This window comes from Elephantulus edwardii, unplaced genomic scaffold (genome assembly GCF_000299155.1).
Source record: "Elephantulus edwardii isolate Elephantulus edwardi_28Jun2011 unplaced genomic scaffold, EleEdw1.0 scaffold00021, whole genome shotgun sequence".
In the NCBI taxonomy this organism is placed as follows: domain Eukaryota; kingdom Metazoa; phylum Chordata; class Mammalia; order Macroscelidea; family Macroscelididae; genus Elephantulus; species Elephantulus edwardii.
In genome coordinates, this window is record NW_006399771.1 from 9,043,382 (window position 1) to 9,053,480 (window position 10,099).

Below are 10,099 nucleotides of genomic sequence, written 5' to 3' on the forward strand. Positions count from 1 at the left end.
TGGCATTCATCTTGGTGTTCCTTCTCTGTATTTATAATGATCTTTCACTTTCTTCATGGATGATGTTCTTAATATCATCCCATAGGTCATCTGTCTTTATTTATTAGCATTCGACACCTCAACTGTTCTTGAGATGATTTTTAAATTCAGGTGGGATAGATGCAAGATAGTATTTTGGGTTTGTGCATTTGTTTTCATTTTCTTTAGCTTTACTTCAGACTTGGACATGAGAAGTCAATGGTCTTTTTCACAGTCAGCAGTCAGCATTTTTATCACTGGTACTGAGATTCTCCAATGAGTCTTTCCATAGACAGAGAGGAGAAAAAAGCAAAGAAATAAGAAACAAAATTTCCATTACTGTTGCTATTGTTGTTATGTGCCTCTGCAAAGACTATAAATTAAAGTGATACTACAGAAAACAGATTGCTCTTAGGTTAGCAGACTTCTTTAGAAGAAATCAGAGAAAACGAGATAAAGCTTAAAACAGTTTTATTAAAGGGGGCAGGGAGTAGGGGAGCTCCCGGATGAGATTTCTCATTCTAAAGATATAGATAGAATAGGGAAGTCTCACTGTGAATTCATTGGGGAGGGTTTTTATAACAGAGTCTTGGGGAGGGATATTCCATTATGATTTTTGGCTCATCAGTTAGTTCAGCCAGGTGGATGGGGTCATTCACCCTCTTGGTGATGTGTGTATTCTTGAATTCTTCATCCACCCTCTTGGCCCTCCTGTCTGGACCTAATATTTTCCCTCTGCTGCACCACTCTCACTATTCCCACTACGTTCATGCCTATTGTTACAGTTACTGTCAATCTGAGTGTCTTCCTTTCTTTCACTGACCTTTCAGTTTTCCCACCATAATGCCTCTTTTGCCTAAGAAATAGCTTCCTCTGACTACATGCTCACAGTATGTGAGAACAAGTTTCACCATTCTTGGCTCTAAGGACCATTCTGTTGTATTTCTTGGAAGATATGTTTGTTTTATCTTTTGAGAGTCTAATCTTCTCCAACACTGCAATTCAAAGACATTGATTCTTCTTCAGTCATCCTTATTCATTGTTCGTTGTTACCAAGGAGAAAAGAATGAGCAGGTGGTTGTAAAATACATGATAAAAAGTCCAGAAAACAGAAAATTGATAGATTTTGCTAGGAATTTTCTTAAAAAAAGAAAAAGTTTGAGGAAATATGATATTGCACTTTAACCTTCACCACCCATTAAGTCTGAATACACTACAGAATTTGTCCTCTTAATTTTGATCTTCATCTTTGAAATAACAACAGCCTCCCAAGACTTTTCTTTATGCATAAAGTTATTATCCCCTTCTGCACTGGGTCTGTTGTAAATGTTCATTATAATCACTGCTGCTTAATTTAGCAGATGGTTGGAACCATACGATTCTTCTCAGAGGAATTAAATATGGTTATGTCATTTCCCAAGTTGGTTTAAAAGAAGAAATTTGAGATCAAGTAATATTTCAGTTTCAGTGTGAATTTGGAACCACTGTCATGACTGTTTTCTTGTTTCCACCTCTCAAATTTTGAGTATATGGGATGTATGGAGCAGGTTTTTAAATTCTGTTAGCTGTTAATATTCTTTAATGAATAAAGCATTGTATCCAAAGCCCAGGTTTTGCTATATCAACAGGAACCAAAAGAGACTTTCTTACTATATTTGTACTGCAGTTTCTCATCAGTTGTCTGCAAATACAAAGCACACAGAAATTATTTCTCATAGCAAACAGATGGCATGTGCAACTTCTATCTCCAATAAATACCTGATAAGTACCTTGCACAGTTCTCAGGTTACTGATGATCAAATAGAATTAGCCAGAAACAGAGAGAAACTTTGTCTGAAAAAAATTCTCAGAACTAGCTATCTAATCAGAATGCTGTCAAATATTTTTGTTCAGTGGGTATTCATTGGCTGAGGGCTGTTTTAGCAGGATCACACATTTTGAAAGACAAGAAACTAAAAAAGGGAGAGATTGTTCATTGCTTCAGATCTGTCTCTAAGTAACAGGGTCACTTCTCAGCACAGTGGGGGTTCTTCCTAAAAGGTAGGGGTTTTTTGAAGCAAGATTTTGCTATTCAGAAGGGCGTATTCTTACACATTATTCAACCTTTTTTGCCCTTGAAACTATTTTGCCCTCCCAGGCTCCTAATATTCCTGTTGAAATTTACTTTGGGCACCACAGGAAGCAGAAGGAGGAAAATATTTGCCAGTATTCATAGATGGTTGATTTAGTGCAGAAAGCTAGTTGCTCTGCCATGTTTTGTATATAGAAGCTTTCTTCTGAGGAAGTGAAGAATCTTAATTTCAAATAGGAAGTAAGCTTTGCAATTCTCCCATGAAACTGGCATGTTATATTAAAATAGACAGACATCTTCTAGGGAGCATTGAGACTGTAATGGAAAATAACAGCTAGGAACCCAGCTTTAGGTTTGAACCTATCAATCATAATTATTTTTTTAGCTTCATGTTATAGTATCCTTTTCACGACCATGATGTTTCATCATAAAAATTAATAGAACTGTATGCATATAAATTTTCTGTGAATGAAAAATTCTGCTTGTGTCCAAGGTGGAGTTTTTTGTTTGTTTGTTTTTCTAGCCATTTATCATTGATAACTTCTGCCCTCTCTGCATTGAGGCAGAAAAAAGAATGAGGATGCCATCACATCATCCCTTGACCTTCCTCCTACTGTTCTCATCCATGCTGCTTCCCACCTTGCTAGTCCCCTAAGGAGATGAAAGAACAGATGGGCACTCCTCTCAGTGCATGGTCAGCTAAATACTTTGTACTCCAATCATGATGACGGCAGCTACTGTGGCGGTGATAAATGGCAGCCAAGCCCCACGGAAATAGGCTTGCAGCTGTTTTGCAAAGAGAAAATTGTCCTCAGCATGGAAGAGGAGAAAAATCCCGAGCTTATACTCACAAACTCATTTGCTAAACCACAGCGTATATCCTCACTTATCCTGTGGGCGATTGCATCCTGGGTAATGAACTTAGTCTCATAATTCTTGTAATCTTGATTCTTCCACCATAAAGGGAATGCAATTACTTTTTTGCATGTTGTACAGAGTTTTAGTGGCCTAGTCTATAGGGAGTTGTGCTGCTTACCCAAAGGCTACTCTTTGCTGGTGGTTGGAATACACTAGGAATTCATCAGGAAATCTTCCATGCAATGTATTGTCTTGGAAACCTCACTAGTGGGAGGAGGGATGTCAGCTATGAGTTGATTACAATTTAACAGCAATTACATTCTAGATGTTGAAGGGTTAAATGAGATATAATACAGTGAATCTTGTAACCGATTAGAGACCCAACTTATAACTGTCCCTCTAGTGAGTTTTCAGAGGCAGTAAATTTAACTGGAGGAGATTGCTCATCTGTTTTTCATGTAACAACTCATGGACTTGAACTTCAAACAATTCCTTACCACCAAGCCACTACTACTATCCTTAGTAGATCTTAAATAAATGGTAATTGCTCTTCTTGTTTTATCTCCAATTCTTGTTCTACTGTGATACCACTGTGATAATTCACTATATCATCCACTTATACCCCTTTGAATGTGCAACTAAACCAAACTCTCAAACGTGTTCTAGTCTTTCCTCCTATACAAGTCAGTGCCAGGCATGTGGAAAGTGATCTTTTGGTCATACTTTGTTGGGATCCTGAGCAGCTTTCCAGGCAAATCCTCCTTACAGAAGGATAGTGGTGTTTAACAAAACAGCAGGAGGGGAAGGAGGGATGGCTCTCTGAGCTTCTTTTCCATTACAGTGTAGCATTTTGGCTCAGGTTTTTCATGTTAGTTTCACATTAAACTCAGGCAAAGCTGTTCATATCGAACCCATTCTTTTTAAGGACTTAGAAACTTTTATAATCAGTTGTGCTGTCAGCTTGCATTTCCTTTACACGAGTTCCCTGGTGATTATGCTGAGAATACAAGCAGTTGTGTGACTTGGAGATAAATTCTTCTAGCAAACACTGATAAAATGGGTAACAGTTATTAAAATGCCACATGATAAATGAATCCATTCAAAACATAAGAATTTGTGACTTTTTTTTAGCCCTTAAAAAGAATTTATCTCAATATTTTATTTACTATTCTTAAACCCACTGCAATCTAGTTGGAGCCAAGTCAGTTGCAGACTCTTCAGTGGATTTCTGAAGCTGTACATCACCTGGGAGGAGACGGCCCACCTGTCTCCCTGGGAGCTACTGGCGGATTTGAACCTCCATCGAGGCATGACTTCTGAGGTAGCAGCACAGCTCCATCCTGACCGAGGCCACCAGGGCTCGCTCATATTTTTAAGCACCTTACAGGCAGGAACTCTGATAGTCTAGTGGATAAAGAATTAAGAAGATAATCCAAAGACAGGTGACTCAAATACACCACTGATTCTGCAGAGAAAAGATTGGCAGTCTCTTCCTGTGTGATATAAAACTTTTGAAAACGCACTAAATGAGTTATGAGATGATTCTGACTCAACAGCACATAACAACTACCATTAGAGGATATTTCTTAAACATTGTAGAGTGTTGTGCTAAGTGCATTTCTTACCTTATATCATTCCCAAATTATCTCCATTTTACAGGTGAGAAAGCTGAAGTGTTAACCAATTTTCAGTGGTCAAGGGGCAGCCAGCAGCCCTAAAGATCTTTAATTTTGGCTCTTAACACTAAACAATGGTGATTATCACACATAAGAGGAAATTAGGACCAACAGCTCCCAAATGATGTAAAGAAGGTGGAAAAGCTATTAACGAATCAATTGAATCCTCTCAGTCTTCATTTTGACCCTGTTACAAGTAAACCCTCTGGTGGCATACAGTGGTAAGTGTTGTGCTGCTAACTTGAAGGTCAGTGGTTCAATTCAACCAATTCATCCTCTGGAAATCACCCCCAGTAATGATCTGCAACCACAAGGGTGACTGTGAGTTGGAATTGACTTGACGAAGAACACCTGAGTTTATTCTAAGATCAATTTAGTTCACATTTTTTTTGTGATTAAAAAAATTCTAAAGAATTAAACAAATATTATGGGTCTTTGTCTTTATTTTTTCTCAATTTTCTATTTATATTTATGTTTTCTTCTTTATATGTTATCACTCTTCTAATATTTAATTTCTTTCCGGAACACAGAGTTTTCCAATATCCTCCATTCCTTATGCTGACGTTGTTTCTAGATGCCATCGAGTCAAGTACAACTCTTAGCAACCCTCAGAACAAAAGATCTGAACCGTTTTCTATCCTGTGCCATCCTCACACTTCCTGATACAAAAGAGCCCATTTCAGCAGTCACCATGTCACTCTACCTCATTGAAGATCTTCCTTTCCTTAACTGTGGTGTTGGAGAAGAGCACTGAACATCCCATGGAGGGCCAGAAGAACAAACAAATGTCTTGAAGAGGGTGCAGCTGGAGTGGTCTTTGGAGATAAGAACAATGAGGATTCACATCCGATATTTTGGGCAGGTGGCTAGGAGGGGCTGTTCCTTGGAGAAGGACATGATGTATTCCTTATGAGTACCAGGTAAATAGCAAATTGATTGATAAACAATGTAGGAAGATGATAGTTGTCTTGTGTTATTGTTATATACTGTCAAGTCAGAAGTAACTCATAGCTGACTCTCCAGTGGATTGTCATAGGCAGGACATCACAATTGCATTTGGTTTCATTCTTCTTTAAAATGCCATATTGTTGTGGTGGTTAGGTGCCATCAAGTTGACTGTAACTCACAGCAACCCTATAAACAATAGGTTGAAAGCTTAATCTTTCCTGTGCCATCTTCATCATGCTCTAACCCATTGTAAAGTCACTATGTCAACTATTCTCATTGACTACATTCTTCCTTTTTTCTGACCTTCTACATTTCCTTGCATGATGTCTTTTTCAAGGAATGGTGACACCTGACAACATGTCAAAGTGAGATGAAGTCTAAGGAACACTCTGCTTGCATTTCTTCCAAGGCAGATCTGTTTGTTCTTTTGGTCGTCCATGATATAATCAGTATGCTTTGCCAACATCGCAGTTCACAGGCAGTGATTCTTTGGTCTTCCTTATTCATTGTGTAATCCAATTCTATTTGTAAGATTTTCAAGGATCCGTTATTTCAGAAGTAGATGACCAGTCCTGCTTCTTAGTCTGTTTTTGTTGTTGTGATGCATTGTCAAGTCAGATTTGACTCATACCTGACCCTCCAGTGGGTTTTCAGAAGCAGTTTATTGAATGGAATAAGATTATGCACTTTTCACCCATAAAGCGGCTGGTGGATTTGAACTCCATGACTTCAGGTTGCAGTGCAGTTTCTTACCACTAGGTCATCAGAGCTCCCTATATTAATCTGGAAGCATCAATGAAACCTGTCTACCATAGGTGATCCTGCTGGTATTTGAAATACTGATGGCATTGTTTCTAGCATCACAGCAACATGCAAACCATCACAGTACAATAAACTGATGAATGAAAGTCGATATTGACAGTGACAGAAGGTTGGTGTATATTTAATGTTATATTTATGCAGTACGCATGTAATTCATCAGAAAAGGAGCTCAAACTCATGATGTTAAAATCAGACGTACTGGATACAGATCCCAGTCCCCCATTACTTTCAACTGTATTCTCATGATCAAGTTGCTTAACTTTTCTGTTTCTACAAAGTTCGGTTACTAGTAGTTAACTCAAAGGGAGAAGTTAAGACATGATATGCAGCTAACAATACTGAAGTAAAGGATTGTTGTTGTTGTTGTTATGTGCCGTCGAGTCGTTTGCAACTCAGCGACCCTATGTACAACAGCCCTAAACACTGCTCTATCCTGTGCCAATCGCATTACCTCTAACACACCTATCCCGATTACCCCAGTCACTGAATCAATCCATCTCACAGAGGGTCTTCCCCTCCTGCGCTGTCCCTCCACTCTGCCCAGCATGATGTCCCTCTCCAAAGACCTGTCTCTCCTTACAACATGTCCAAAGTATGTCAGGCGAAGCCTCAGAATCCTTGCCTCCAAGGAGCAGCCTGGTTTAACCCTGAATATATTTGTTTTCTTGGCAGTCCATGGTACATTCAGTACTCTTCTCCAGCACCACAGCTCAAAGGCATCATTTCTCCTTCTGTCCTCCCTAGTCATTTTCCAGTTCTCTGATGCATAGCAACTGATTGCAAAGACCATGGCCTGTATCAGGCGCACCTTTGTCTCCAAAGAGACACCGTTGCTCTTGAGTACTTTAGAGAGGTCCCTAACCGCAGACTTTCCCATCACAATATGTTTTTTGATCCCCTGACTGCTGGTGCCAAGAGTGTTCACTGTGGAGCTGAGCAAACTGAAGCTGTGAACAATCTCAATCTCTTCGCCATCCATCCTGATGCTACCGATTGGTCCAGAGGTGATAATCTTTGTCTTCTTGACATTGAGCCTCAGTCCATACTGAAGGCTGCAGTTCTTGACCCTCTGTAGGAAGTGCACTCAGTTTCAGCAAGCTAGGTTGTGTCATCTGCATAACGCAGATTGTTGATAGATCTTCCACCAATCCTAATGCCACAATTCTCCTCATAGAGCCCTGCCTCTCGGATAATCTGCTCTGCATACAGGTTGAAAAGGTATGGAGAAAGGACACATTGCTGGTGCACACCCTTCCCAATTTTGAACCATTCAGTGTTGCCCTGCTCTGTTCTAATGGCTGCCTCTTGGTCCAAGTATAGGTTTCACATTAGCACGATTAAATGTTCTGGGATTCCTATTCTTCTCAGAGTCAGCCACAGTTTGTTATGATCCACGCAGTCAAATGCCTTTGCATAATCAATGAAACACAGATAGACATTCTTCTGGTATTTTCTGCTTTCAGCTAAGATCCATCTAACATTGGCTACAATATCCCTAGTACCATGACCCCTTCTAAACCCAGCATGGACTTCTGGTAGTTCTCTGCTGATGTGCTGTTCCAGTCATTTTTGGATAATCTTCAGTAGAATCTTGCTTGCATGTGAAATCAATGGTATTGTTCTGTAGTTTCCACACTCAGTTGGGTCACCCTTCTTTGGAATGGGAACAAATATAGATTTCTTCCAGTCAGTTGGCCGAGTGTTTGTTCTCCAGATTTTTTGGCACAGCTTTGTGAGCACATCCAGGGCAGCATCTGTTAGCTGAAATATGTCAATTGGTATACCATCTATTCCTGGGGCCTTATTTTTTGCTATTTCCTTCAAAGCAGCTTGAACTTCTTCCTTCATCACCATAGGCTCTTGTTCATATGTTATTTCATTAAATTCTTCTGTATCTGCCAATTCCTTTCGGTACAATGACTCAGTATATTCCTTCCATCTTCTTTTGATACCTCCTGGATCGTTTAACATTCTGCCTAAAGCATCCTTGATTGTAGCGACTCGAGTTTTGAATTTGTTCTTCAGTTCCTTGAGCTTCAGAAATGCTGAACGAGTTCGGCCCTTTTGATTTTCCGACTCTAGCTCCTCGCACATTTCATTTTAATATTTGGTTTGTCATTCCGAGCAGCCTTTTGGAATCTTCTGTTCAGCTCTTTAGTGTCTTCAATCCTTCCTTGTGCTTTGGCTTCTCTACATTCCAGTGTAATCTTCAGAGTTTCTTCGAAATATGACTTATACAAACATTTGGCATATGGTCAGAGCATAACATTTTAATTCCGTTCTCCTTCCTCCACTGTAATCAGGAATCTTTTTATTATTCACAGACCTTTTCTATGAGCCATTAGAGTAATTGTCATCTAAACTCTAGTTTTCTGTTAATTCATAATAGCAAAGTCCTTTGGAGGGTATCTATTTTTCAATCAACATGGGTTTGATTACCTCCTGTTGACATATTTTCGAGGAAAGCTGGAGAGCTATAAAATTATCAAACAGAAACTCTGTTTAAGTTTCATAACCGCTTCACAGTTTTCTTCCTAGTTGTCCAGTAGTGAGGGGAATGCAAATGGCATCCTAACGTGGGGGGGGAGGGAAGACACTCTACATTTTGCTTTGGCTCAATCTCATTATACATTCTCCTCTTAAAAGTGAAAGAGAAGGGGTTGGGGGAAGGACTTCTAGCAAGCAAAAAAAATAACAGGCTTTCTCTCATACACTTAATTACAAAGGCAATTTCCTTTATAGCCTTCTTACAGGAATACTTCTTAGCATGTTGCCAAAAGTATCACAACTTGTTTATTCAAAGGTTATGTGTGAATGAGAGCTTTTTGATATTAATCAAGTAATTTGCTAGCATTTCTGGGAAAAGGAAAATGTTCACTTTATCCTGAAAAATGAAGCAGCCCATTAATCAAGTTTACTCTATTGAAGACAATTAGGGGAAAAGAGGGGCAAACAGATCCTGCAGATAAGAGACTCCTAAACTGATGGAACTTTTTAATGGGGTTTGGCATATACAAAGAGTAGCTGAGTAAGCTAACTTGATCACTTTACAAGTTATATATCAGGTACTTAAGGCTTTAGTATTTAGTGCTTATTATTAAATGAAGAAAAAATGCTACAGAATATAATCATTCAAGACCAAAAAATCACTGCATATAGATTAGTTCACTATTTAAATAAATCGCTTTCTACTGAAAGCTAAAAACAAGGATTTAACATGATGTCTATGTTCTTAAACGTTGGTCGTATTTTCGGTTAACACAACTGCATATTCTCTGTAGGTGGAGACTAGAACTTCATCAGTCAGAATTAAATTCCATGTTAGAGGCATTTAAAACTATTTGTTATCTGTGTTGCTGAATGTCAAACGGTTGCAAGATAGAGGATATGAAAAAGAACAGTTCTGAAGGAATATAGTTTATAGGACGGGGTCCCTTTTTCCCTTTAACATAATAAATTACGCAGATAATTTATTATCTTGGCTAAACACCAAAAAAATAGATAAGTGTTAGAAGGCAGACCTTATCTGATGAGGTTAATAGCATTTGAGCTACTTGAGAGAAAAAGAATGTTTCAAAGAATTGCCTCTTTGGTTGCAGAGTGGAGTATTCTTGGGGTGGAGGGTGGGGATGTGCGTGGTTGGGGAGGGGATTGTGTACAAATGAAGGAGTTTATCTTTTGCTTTTCAAGGAGAGGAGCAAACTTG